The sequence below is a fragment of the Lygodium microphyllum genome, chromosome 3 (genome assembly GCF_053477565.2).
Source record: "Lygodium microphyllum isolate KBCC chromosome 3, Lygodium_microphyllum_v1.1.10, whole genome shotgun sequence".
NCBI lineage: Eukaryota > Viridiplantae > Streptophyta > Polypodiopsida > Schizaeales > Lygodiaceae > Lygodium > Lygodium microphyllum.
In genome coordinates this window covers 185,418,609-185,432,429 of record NC_141137.1, presented here as the reverse complement: position 1 = coordinate 185,432,429, position 13,821 = coordinate 185,418,609, and positions in this window count along the sequence as shown.

Sequence of the window (13,821 nt, the reverse complement as noted above, 5' to 3'; positions counted from 1 at the left end):
CAATGAGGCCTCTTCCTTACCCCAAACCATGTCTCCATAAATCTATTTCTACCTTCATTTGCATTCAAGAATATGGTGTTTGCTCAAGCTAAAGTGAGTCTAAATATCTTTCTTTCAAAATAACCATATGAGCTTATTGCTATAGAAACATGAGACGATTTTAGTGACACAAGCTCAATGTTACATAGCCACCTTAAAAAAATATTGTAACAATGCTTGGATGTAAGCTAAAATTAATGCATCTATATTATTTTTGAAGAACCTTTTATTTTCTAGTGGCAAGGCCAAACAAATATGATAGATCTTTCACAATTGTAACCTCTCATGGTTGTGCATTGAGGATCAATTTTCGTTTGCATGTTATAATATTTCATGAGAGCATGTAGCTTATAATTCAAAGCTTTCATGCTACAAACTTTGGACGTTGTTATCAAATTTATAAAGTGCACTACTTTCAACTAGCATTCCAAGGAATGCAAGGTGCAGTAAATTCATGTGATGTGAAGCGGCCTTGCGAGGGAAGCAAAGTTGCCATGCTAATGCACAACAACTTTGCTTCCCTCACTTCTTACCCACATATTGTATCTCGCTTTCCTTATCTTTCAATTGTATTTCTCTCAACTTTATTCTCTCTCTCATTTTTTCTTCTCTCTCTCTCTCTCTCTTCGCTCTCCTCTCTAAAAGTCCCTCCCCCTCTCTCTCTCTCAATCCCCTATCTCTCAATTTTTATTTCCTCTCTCTCTAGATTTTTTTAAATTCTCCCTCTATTCATTCTCTCTTCTTCCCTCTCTTTGTAGATCTTCCCCCCTCTCTCTCTAAGTTTTCTTTTCCCTCTATTGGTTCTCTTTTCTTCCCTCTCTCTATAGATCTTCCCTCCCTCTCTCTAAGTTTTGTTATTTCTCTCTATAGGTTTTTTAAATAAATAAATAAATGTATCTCTCTTTCATTATATATATGTGTGTGTGTGTGCACGTATTCTCTCTCTCTCTCTCTCTCTCTCTCTCTCTCTCTCTCTCTCTCTATCTTCTTCCCTCTCTCAAATTTTCTTTCTTTTTCTCCTCTCTCTCTCTCCCCAAAATTTTCTCTTCTCCCAAATCTCTCTATTCTCTCTCTCTCTCTCCAAAATTTTCTTTCTTTTCTCTTCTCTTCAATCTCTCTCTTTTTTCTCTCTACTCTTCAATCTCTCTCTCTCTCTCTCTCTCTCTCTCTCTCTCTCTCTCTCTCTCTCTCTCCCCTTCCCTATTTCTTCATTTTTATTTATTCTCTCTCTAGATTTTTTCTTCTCTCTCCTTCCCTCTCTCTAGATCTCCCCCCTCTATCACTCTCTCTCTAACTTTTAATTCTCTATTTCTAGATTTTTTTCTCTTTAACACACACACACACACACACACACACACACACACTCTCTCTCTCTCTCTCTCTCTCGATCTTTTTCCTCTAATCTTCTCTGTCTCTATCTTTGTCTCTCTCAAAATTCCCCCTTTCTTTCTCTCTCAAAATTTCCTTTCTTCTCTCTATAGATTGTGTGTGTGTGTGTGTCTCTCTCTCTCTCTCTACACACACACACACACACACACACACACACACACACACACACACACACACACACACACACACACACACACACACACACACACACACACACACACACACACACACACACACACACACTTCTCTCTCTCTTCATTCTCTACTTTTCTGTCAAGGGTGGACCATGACCTTGAAATGAAGGGTATATTTGGAATCAAGTTTCAAATGGGTTTGTTCTAGGGGGTGTAACCATGCTTTCCTTACTCAACTTCCCACCCTAAGGGTGCTACTAGCTCTTCTTAGGGTAAGATCGGTTATGATAGGAATTGTTTCCTTTTCTCCCTTAATACATCATATGTATTTGTTTATCTTCTTCTTTATTTTCTTTACATGTATCTCGAGGGTGTTTCCACCTTTTCTCAAAGCAAGATGTATTATGGTGAGGGCAATAGACCTTTTCTCATACAACTTTCCTTCTTTATTTTTTATTCTTTTATTTCTTATTACATTGAAAACCATTTACTTAATCCATGCCATGCATACCTTACTTAATTAGGGGGTGCAAGGCACTTTGATTGTCAAGTATTCCATGGGGGATAGTACTTCTTCAAGGCAATAGCATTTGTAAGGAACGGGTCTTCAAAGGCATCTAGTACTTGAGCTTGTACAAATCCAATGGAATTAATAGCTAACACTTTGGATGGCCCAAGCTACACCATTGAAGCTTACCAAGGAGCTTTCCAAAGAGCAAATCATAGGCTAAGGTTACTTCATCTTCCTTTACTCTTTCAACTTGATGAACCCATTAAGGTAAGTTTTCTAATGATGGTTAGATTTTTTATGTGCATGAGTAGCTTCCATGCACTATAGGGCCATAGCCTAGTCTCATCTAGACATTCTAAGTACAATAAGTAGCATTGGAGGGTTTCTTCATTTTTGACATGCTTTGTGATGGCTATCCATGGGGAAGTCAAGTCTACTTTGATGGGAAAGATGGCTTCTATACCATAATCAAATTGGAAAGGGTTTTGACTTTTGGTTGCATTATGGGAGGTCCTTAATAGCCTAGAGAGATTCTATAAGTCAATCATCTCAAACATATTCATGTGTTGCAATGGTTTTGTTGAGGATATAATAGATTATCTATTTTGTGACCCTGAATTAGTAGATTGTTGTTGAATAATGAAATGACTAGATTTTTTGGTTGATTTTTGTTGTTTTTGAGGCCTGAATGGTTGACTTTTGATGAATTTTGAGTGATGATTGGTTGTTTTGGAAGTGTTTGAGAGTATTTTGGATGATATTGATTATTTTTTGGAAGCTCATGATGATTCTCAATAGAAATATGAGGTTCTGTGATGTTCTGATAGGTTCTGTTGAGGTTCTGATACCTTCTGTTTAGCTTTTGTTTTGTTTTGATTTTCTTCTGTATGAAGCATGAATTGATGATTGATGAATGTTGAGGTTTTTTGAAAGCTTATTGAATAGTTTTTGATAGTTTGGAATGGTTTTAGTATGAGTTATGAGGTTTTGATGTTCTCTGATGACCTTCTGTAACCCTTTATAGACCTTCTGTAGAGCCTCTGTTCATGCTTTGTTCTTGTTCTGTTCTGTTATGTAGATATTTTTTAAGTGTTATGTGGAATGTATGTGTGACTTTGGGAAAGTTTTCTAACTTTTGGAAAGGATGAATCTAAGATCAAAAGAGCTAAAACAAATGGAAGAAGCAGCTGTTGAAGACTAAAGAGCAGAGTGGAGTGACAGAGACAAAAACGAGATATGAAGGGTTATTGTAGATGCTCTGGTGTCTCTTCGACATAGACATACCTCTTGGGAGGTGCATCCACGACCTAAGAAGGATTATTGAGAGTCATTATTGAGTATTGTAGTAAGGAGATGATATACTATTGATTGTGTGTGAGAGAGAGAGTCAGAGATAGCCAATTCTATCAAAACAATGTATTTATCTACGAGAGATCGAGAGAGAAAACTATGACAGCAATGAAGATGAATACTATGTGATTATTTCCATTCAAAAGTGGTGTATTCCTCTATGTTTCTTGTTCTATTGATGGATTATATGAAGATGTTGAAGATTATGGTTGATTCTATCAAATCGGTGGGAGATATTTACTATGATGCTGCATGAAGATTTATTCTTTTCCTTGTTGTGGTTCTCAAAAGAATGAAATAAAAGCTTGTTGGTGTTACAATATAGATTTTCTTGTAGTAGAAACCCCTTTTCCTTGGTGTCTTTCTTGGGGCTCCATGTTTTTGGTGTGCAGCTGGGGAAACTTGCCATCAAACAAGCATCAGAAGAGGCTGAAAATGAAGGAAATGGCATTACCAAGAAGAGGAGAATTCAATGGATGCTTGCAAAGTTCCTTCTTCCACTGAAGAGTTGGAGATTCTTATTGCCAAATCCACTTTCTACAAGAAGTTCATCCCACAATGGCGGAAACATATTACCATCATGATGCAAGCTCTATGGGGTGGACTATTTCCTCTTCTTGTTGAAGCAATAGAGACATGCATCTTGGTGGCAAATTGTTTGGGAACAAATTGAAGAGCAGAAACAGAGAGAATGACCATCCATGGAAGATTTGGCATTCATTGAGAAGTTTCCAGACATCATCAAGTGGGAGATCGTGATGAAGATTTAGGAGTCGTGGTCTGTGGAGGTTCACAAAAACAAGAAAGAAAAGAGTTGGAATTTATTCCTGGATGCTCAACAGCAAGATATGTGGGATGCTTGGCGTTTTGACAATCTTCTGTTTGTCCAATTAGCAACCCACTGGAAGTTGGTAGACAGAGTATTCTTTACAACATACACTATTGAAATCCTCAGACTGGCATTATTATAATGATGAAACAACAACGATCCTAAGAAGAATGAGTTTTGATACTTTCAGAATGTAATATCTCCACCTATGTAGTGGTTTGAAAGTTGAATTCAGAGATGTTGAAAAGAAGAAAGTAGAAGAGATGTTGGCAAGAGAATCCTCCAGAGACTGAAGTCCCTCTCTGATTCTATCCTGCTAAGTACAGACCAACTGGTTGGAGCCAATGAATGATGCAATCAAGAGGCAAGTGCTAGAATGAGTCCAGAGGTACGTGAGAAGAGAGAAGGCAAGAATCAAGGCTAAGAACGAGCTTGCAACAGAAGCCTCATTTGATGCCCTAAAAGAACTCTTTACAGAAGTCCCCATGGCGACTCAAGGTCCCCTTCCTAGTTAGATTCATCATGGAAATATTGATGATAGGCTAGCAAATGTAGTCCCATTGCCAATTTTTAAGGGAGAGTATAATGAAGACCCTAATCTTCATGTAGCAGAGTTTATGGTAGCATATGTAGCTTAACAATGCAAGAACCCCCGAGCATTGGTTAGCAATATTTCCCACCACTTTCAAGGTCATGGCTTTTCAATGTTATGAGAGACAAGCAATAGGATCTTTTGGCACATGGGACGACCTGAAGTTGGCCTTCCTCACTAAATTTAGGCATGAAGGTTTTGAAGAGTAGATGCGAGAGGAGTTCATGAACCTAAGTCAGTCCTCTGGAGAAAGAGTAGAAGCTTATGTCTCGCGAATGGAATCCATCCTGAAGAGATGGACTAACCATCATTTGGATGAAGGCATAAAAAAAGGAGTGTTCCTCATAGGCCTACAACCAGAAGTTTGCAAGTTCGTGGAATTGAGAAGACCAGTCAATCTACAAGCTGCAGTGGAAGGTACAAGACTATATGATGAAGTTGTAGCAAGGCTGTCAATGACTCTAGGAAGAGGAGTCTTACCTCCTCCCATGCCAGGAATGGCATACCCCCCAAATGCAGTCCTAGGGACTGTTCGCTACCCCTATCCCCAGATGCAAACAATGTTGTAGTATAATGCACCTAATCCACAATGGCTACAAACGACAATGCCTCAAATGATGGTTCAACCACAACAACAGTGGCCTCAAACAGTTTCTCCAATGGTGGTGACCCAACAATAGTGGAATCCTACCCACTGGAATCAACAACCCCAAGTCTCAACAGGAGCTATGAATCAAAACCAGAACAGAGGACCTCTTGGATCAACCCAACCTGTGTATGCAGTAATTACAGAAGCTTCCCAAAACCCTACTATAAATACTTCAAGAGTTAAAAATATGAAGGGCTACTTATCCAATTCAATGGCAAGCATCAAGAAAGAGCTTATGGATGTGATTATAGAGTAGCTACAGACACTGAAGGTGAATACCACTAATATATCCACTCCTGTGGGAGGTGGGAGAGATGTGATGCGTTCTAATACATGGTGTGGAAAGTGCCATCAAGCGAGACATTTAGCCACTGAATGTACTCGAAAACCAACTATTCCTGGAGCCTTCTGTTCATACTATTTGAGGTAGAACCATACAGAGGATATCTGCTCTCTGAAAGAGATGCACGAATGAAGATAGAAAGATGAAAATGCAAGATTAAACTTGCTAGAATCCAAAATGACAATGCAGGACATTGGACCAAAGACTAGGGAGTTTGGTTCTAATTTCAGTCCAATGAGGTTTCTCTCTCAAAGTTATAGAGGACGACAATCTGCTAGTGGTAGTCAAAGATCTAAGTTGGAATGTTACAGATGTGGAGAAAAGGGTAATATCTCACCAAATTGTCCAAACCCTAGAAGATCTGTGGATTACAAGCCCTTATGTAGTCGATGCAAAGGAGAAGGCCATACTGTAAAAGATTTGTCCAAGTCCAGCCCCTGTGAAATCTACACCTGATACCCAACAGAAGACCCAAGAACTTGCTTCCAATTTGGTGGAATTGGAAGTGGCTGCAATAACGTGAGCCCAAGAGAGAGAACCCGTAGTTCCAAAAGAGAATGTTCCCTCTACCAAGACTGTGAAGTTCAACCTTCCTTGGGAAAAGTAGAACAATGCAATCCAGAGTAAGGAAGTATAGAGCACGGCAGAGCCATAGAGCTATAGAGACAGTTACAGACAAGACCAGAGGTCCATGAAATAGAGGATGCGGAAGTACAACTTGATGAGAAATAAGTGCAGATGTTGCCACTTCTGGAAGAAAAAGGGAAGATAAAAGTGGGCGTGGCCCCATTTCCCAGTCGATTGGAAAAGCCTGTGGATCCTATCAAAGAGTATGATTTGATCAAAGACCTAGACACCTTTAAACCAAACCTAACATTTCGACAGTTGCTGATGCTATCTCTTAGTTACCGAAAGAGATTTAAAAGCACCTTGATAAGAGGATGCGGCCTAAGGATGTTCCCCCAACAACAACAAAGTCCAACAAAGCCTCAGAACCTGTGAAGGAAGTAGATGTGGCTAATGACTTTCTAGATCATGGAACCCTAGAGATTAGTGTATGGATAGAAGGATGCTTTATTTCAGATGCATTGATTGATGGAGGCTCATCAATAAACATAATGACGGATGCGACAATGAAGGATCTAGGTTTGCAAGGAATTCAACCTACCTAGTGGCTTATCAAATTGGCAGACCAAAGCAGAATCAAACCTTTGGGCATCCCCCCATACGTAAAAACAACTCTTGCAAGAAGAGACTATTGGATGACATATTTGGTGGTCAAAACAAATTCTTATGGGACCTCATACCCTCGATGTTGGGAAGACCTTGGCTTTTTGAATCAAGAGCCTGGATGGACTGGTCCAAAGGCACCTTAACCCTAGGTAGAGGACCCAATAAAGTGGTATTAAAATTGTATGGATCGCAAAAAGGTAATGGATCCACATCCATCAAAGTCATAATAGACTCCTCCAATGAAGTAACAGATGGTACATCAGGAGACAAAGAGACTGTTAAATAAATCTTTCCTAAGAAAATAGAGGTATAGTCCTTAACAGTGGGCATTGTAAGCCAACTACTAAAGGAAGCCAAGTCCTTGTTCATGGGAGAATACCTCCTGCCTCAAGCCGAATTGACTTCTGAAATCACCTCTGACAGTGAAATAGAAGCATGGATGTACTATTCTCCCTGTTACATGGTAGTCGCAGAGTCAAAAGTAGAAATAGAAGCAGAAGCAGACTCAGAGACGGAGGACTTGTTCTTCTCCTACAGAGCCTCTACAGAAGTAGAGATAGAGCCTCCAGAGAAAGAGGATGAAAATGATGAGGAAGAAAAAGAAGCAGGTTATGAAAGTGCAGATGAAGAAGATCCTCTGATAGTGGACGATCTTGTTGATGTCCCTACAGAGACCTCAAAGGCTAAGGATCTCGGGGTGTTGGATGGAATGGCCATGGTTCCATTTGGGTTGACCAATGGAACACAAAGTATGCAGAATCTGCATAAGCAATGGATCAAAGGTATAAAAATTAAGTTCACTAGTGGCTCATGTTGCCTTGACTATTCATTCTAGAGAGAAGATGACAATGATGCCCCTTGTCAACAGAAGCCAGAGCCATCAAAGACATGGCTTACAGAAGGTCTGTGCTATGTGACATTCCTGGACGCATCCTCTGAATATGAATCCCTAAGTCCAGAAGAAATCACTACTCATACAAAAAAAAAAGCTCTGATACCCTTCCAGCAATCTCACTAGACAAATGAGTCAATTGTTCAGAAGAAGAACACTGATTCTAGTGGAACATCAAAAGATGAGACCACTCCCTTGAAGGAGTCAGACCTCTATCCAGAAGCAATCCATGGGACTTTTATCCATGATGTGGAAGGTGAAAGGAAATTGACATTCCTAGATGTTGACTGTACTGAACGTCATCTGAAAGTGGATCTAAATCTTCCAAAAGAAGAACTAGTGGTCTTGCGAGACCTACTAAAAGAGAACTTAGACGTGTTTGCTTGGCCATACAAAGACATGAAGGGGATTGACCCTATAGTCTGTCAACATCACATTGATCTTGAACTATATGCCAAACCCATGAGGCAAAGATAGAGGCATATGAATTCCAATTATTAAGCTCTGGTGAAGGCTGAATTATTGAAGCTCCTTGAAGCTGAGTTCATTTATCCCATGGTTAACAGTGAATGGGTTTTGCCCATTGTGGTCGTACCCAAGAAGAACGAGAAACTTCGAATATGTGTGGACTTTCGAAAGCTGAATTCCAAGATGAAGAAGGACCATTTCCCTATCCCATTCACAAACCAACTGTTGGACACAATGGCTAGCCATGAGTTGTATTCCCTCTTGGATGGATTCAGCGGATACAACCAAGTCCAAATCGCAGAAGAGAACCGATCCAAAACAACCTTCACAATAGAATGGGGAGCCTATGCTTGTTTTGACAGATGTCGAGAGTATGTGATCTCTCTCAACCCTGAAAAATGTGTCTTTGGAGTCTCATCATGAGTTCTTTTGGGCCATATTGTCTCTGCACAAGGGATTGCAACAGACCTGGTGAAGATTGAGAAGATTGCAGTCTTGATAGCACCAACAAACCTCAAGAAATTGAGAGGGTTTCTTGGCCATGTGGGCTACTACAGAAGATTTATTGCACATTTTGCAACCAAGGCACCCCTCTGCACAAGCTCCTAAGGAAAGATGTGGATTTCCTTTGGATTAATGACTACAAAGAAGCCTTCAATACCCTAAAATAGTACCTCATTAGAGCACCCATCCTACAACCTCCTAACTGGACAAAGGAGTTCCATGTGCACACAAATGCATTGGTTGAAGGACTAGGCACTGTTTTATGCTAGAAGGACTCCTCAAAGTTGGATCCGCCTATCTACTATGCAAGCCGAAAGGTCACTGATAGAGAACGGAACTACACAGTGACAGAGCTCGAGTGCTTAGCAATGGTGTTCGCATTGGAGAAGTTTTGACACTATCTACTATCGAAGCATTTCAAGTTCTATGTGGACCATGAAGCCTTGTCCTTCCTGATGAACAATGCAGATGTTAAAGGACGAATGATGAGATGGTTGCTCCTATTCCAAGAGTTTGATTTTGAAGTGGTCACTAAGCCCGGCCGTTCCCAAATCCTAGCTAATCATCTGTTACGGATCCCTCAAACTGCAGAAGAGGAACAGGATGATCTAGACCTTCCTGATGCTTCCTTGTTCTACTCGAAACAGTTACCCCATGGTACACAGACATAGCCAACCTCCTGATAACTCAACAATATCCTCTTGGCATCTCAAGCTGTGAGAAAAAGAAGCTTCTGTTGGAATCATCCCCCTACACCTTGCTAGGCGGTGCACTGTACAAGAAAGGTAAAGATGAAGTGTTGCGAAGATGTGTTGCAAGAGATGAAATCGGCATACTATTGAAAGCATGCCATGACAAACCATGTGCTGGACACTTTGTAAGAGAGGCGACAGCCAGAAAGGCTCTACTCACAGGATACTGATGGCCGACCCTCCACAAGGATGCTTATGACTACTGCAAGAGATATGATGCTTGTTAGCAAATGGGAAAACCCACCAAGACCAGTTCCATGCCATTGCAACCTATTCTTCCCCTAAAACCATTTGAGAAGTGGGGGATTGATTTTGTGGGTCCTATTGATCCGCCCACCAGACGAAAGCAAAACAGATACATCCTGGTATGTATGGATTATGTCACAAAGTGGTGTGAAGCTAAATCTTTGAAGCAGGATGATGGTAACAACATAGCACCGTTCATATACGAGAATATTATCACCCGTCTTAGCAGTCCCCTCGAGCTGGTAAGTGATAGAGGTACTCATTTCCTTAACAAGATCATGGAAGAGTTGAAGAAACTGTATAAGATCCACCATCGCAAGTCTACCTCCTATTACCCTAGAGCCAACGGCCAAGTTGAAGTCACCAATTGCATCCTCTACTCGATCTTGACAATGATGATTGCTGTACATCGCCGTGATTGGGATGATCGACTTACTGAGGCCCTCTAGGTGTACATAACCTCTTATAAGGCAGCTACAGGACAAACTCCTTTCCAGTTCGTGTATGGCACAGAAGCCATCTTCCCTGTTAAGTTGGAGCTGCTCTCTTTGTGAGTGGCAGTTAAAGAATGCCTCAGAGATGATGAGTCTCTATAGCACTGCTTGTTACATCTGGAATGTTTGGACGAGATTCAACGGATGGCCCTGCAATGCATGGAAACCACTCAAGCGCGACGCAAAGGCTTATCATGATAGCTTCATCAACCACAAGGAGTTCAAAGAAGGTGATCTTGTCTTGGTCTATGATTCTCGATTTGGCCAGTTTCGTGGCAAGCTACAACAACGTTGGATGGGTCCCTATAAGGTACTTACCATTAATCCGAATGGTTCCGTCCACATCTAGACAATTGATGCCTCTGAGGATCCCTTTTTGATCAATGGCTATCGCTTGAAGAAGTACTTCCCTCCCTGGGGATCTTGACAACCACAGTCAACCCACCCTTTTCCTTTTGGGCGTCGTGCCATCCTTCTTTTCGTGCTTCTAATAGCCTTTATGATCTTCCTCATGAGGCGGCATTGTTTTGCTAGCCCCTCCCATCCTTATTTTGTTTTCCTCTCGTCTGATCCATTAGTGGTGATGAGGATGGTCCTGCTACATAGTATTTCTTCCATTCTCTTTATTTATTAAAAAAAAATTGCTATGGGAGAAAAGGAAGCAATTCCCTGTCATAGCAGGCCTCATTCCAAGAAAAGGTGGCAAATACCCTTGGGCGGGAAGCTGGTTGTGGAAAAGGTGGTAACACCCAATAGCTGCCTCCCTTGGTGCGCTATGTCCTGCGCCTCTCTGCTGATCTTCTAGCAGACGATATGTTTTATATCCTATACATAGTTCCAATTTGTTGGCTACCTCCCTGGGTATGCCTCTTCATCAATAGACGAAGTGATCTTCATCGACAACCCCCTGAATGATGTGAGTTTTCATCCTAACCGGATGGGGATGTGAGTATGGTCTGCCCTATGTATCTATCAATGAGTGTGAGACAGAGGGTGGGGTGAGTGACCAATCCTTTCTCTTCAATTCAAATGAGAGGTGCGATGTATGAATGGAGTGTTGCATGCACGGGATGTGCCTCTCAATGCACAAAGCACGATCTGTTCCTGTGCACTGCACTATAAGGCTCCCTGGCCTTCCTTCTCGCACTGTATGCCAGGTGGGATGCACAGTCGTACCATCAAATGTGCACAAGGCATACAACAATTCTGCACAAGTGAATGTGAGGATTACATCAATGGGTTTCAAGAATGGGCTGCCCTCTGTATCTTTCAATAGAGCATGTGAGATAGAGGGTGGGCTGAGTATGACTGGTGTTTCTCCTCATATCAATTCCGAGAGGTGAGGTTGAGGGACGTTACGACAATTAGAGTTAGGTACGTTTCCATTTTCCTATGCACACACGTGACGGGTCTCTGCCATCGTCACATGACACATCACCCTGTTCTGTGCACTGCACTACAAGGCTCCCTGGCCTTCCTCCTTGCACCTATGTAAGATGGGTGGAATGCACGAATACACCATCAATTGTGCACACTGGCATAATCCTTCCAATCACTTTTCCCTTGTTCAATTGTAAACCGTCCGTGAGTAATGGGATTTCATGCTTATTCATTGAGCGATGGGCGTCATGGGGCGAGCGACTATTCTATCATCCTCTTGAGTGCCCGTAACCTGAGAGTTCTATTCTTTGTCATTGATACTTGAATCGACAGACTTTATTGACAAATCTACCTCCCTGGGTACTATTACATGGTCTTTGCCATGTTGGACGTGTTCTATGGCACGCCTTGGTCCCTCCTGCCACCCGATGATGACGGTTTCAATCTTCCTGCATCAACAACGACGGTTCCCTTCAACCATCTACAAAATGGGCCAAGTGTTCCTAACCCTACCTTTATGTTTGAAAGTTCATGTTATGTCTTAAGTGTGGGGATGCCAATGTCCACTCGGTTGACAAGTCCGTGGCCGTGTCGATCAATCTACCCTAACCGGTAAGGTCTTAAGTGTGGGGATGCATCCTTGCACGTCTGTTGTGCATACCCCATGCATATGTCATTACCCAATCATGTGTGTCTACCACGTAATAGTTCTGCCCTGATGGGGTCCCTTCCCCACCCACCCATCCTCGTACCCCCTGTCGTCAAGGCCGTTTCTCTTGCAGTCGCTTTTATTGTGCCATTTTTTTTTCCTTTTCTCTATGAACATACCCTACGTTCACCAAACTCCCGATCCAACCTTATACTCTTATTCATCTCTTGAATGACACACTTTTTCTTTTAACATCCCCTTGTTCAGGCTTACTATTTTTGTGTTATTCATTTTTGAAGCTTTTCCCTCCCATTGGATGTTTTTCCATGTGAACGCTCCTTTATTGTTTCGAAATGCTGATCTAATATGCCACTCCTATCCCATGCCTTCCCTTGGACATTTTTCCTTTTACCCGCCTGTCATTCTGCTGTTCGGTTTGTCCGTTATTCATTTTTGTATGGTTTCGTGCCTTTTTTGCATACGTTTTTGAACTTTTTCCATGTAAACCTGTCCTATTCTCTTCGGAATTCAATTCTGACTGGATAGCCTTGTTCGAACACCCTTCCTGCACAATTGTCCTTTTTTCTCCACCTCGTTTCGCCCTCTGGATTTTTTGTTATTTATTTTTATTAGTGTTTTCGAGCTTCATTTTCTTGTTTTTCCTTGTGAACACCTCCTAACCCCATCCGAACTGAGATTTGATGTGACAACCCTGCAGCTAATATGTGTCCTAACATTTTTCCTTTTTATTGCCTTCCCTTCTGGTGCACGGATCATTATGTATTAATTTTCGAATCCCGTTTTGGATACGATTTTTAGGTTTTCTCCACGTGAATGGGGTTTCTCTTGCTCAACATTGTGTTTTGATGTGATAGGATTGTCACGCACAATTTTTTGCACATTTTTCCTTCTTGCCTCACTTCATTTCAGCTAATGGTCCAGTCTGCGTTTTTGGGTTCGATTTTCACCTTTTTTGCATACGAACCCCTCCTCATTCCCCTGGATATACGTTTTAATGTGCCAACCCTTTGAATCCCCTTCCCTCAGACCTTTTTCCTTTTTACTGCCTTTCATTTCGGTGCCTGGATCCTTCCATATTAATTTCCAACTCCCTTTTTGGGTATAATTTTTGGGTTTTTTCCATGTAAACAGATCTTATCTCCGTCGAAACTGTGTTCTGACATGATAGGCCTGTCCGCATGGCTTTTCTCACAACTTTTCTTTTTCTCGCATTTCATTTCGACTAATAGATTTTTTGATATTAATTGTCGTATGTGTTTTCAGGCCTGCTTTTTGCGTTTCCCCATGTGAATGCCTTGAATTGTTTTCGGACACCCCATTGCCTTTTTCCGCTGTCTTCCCCTCGT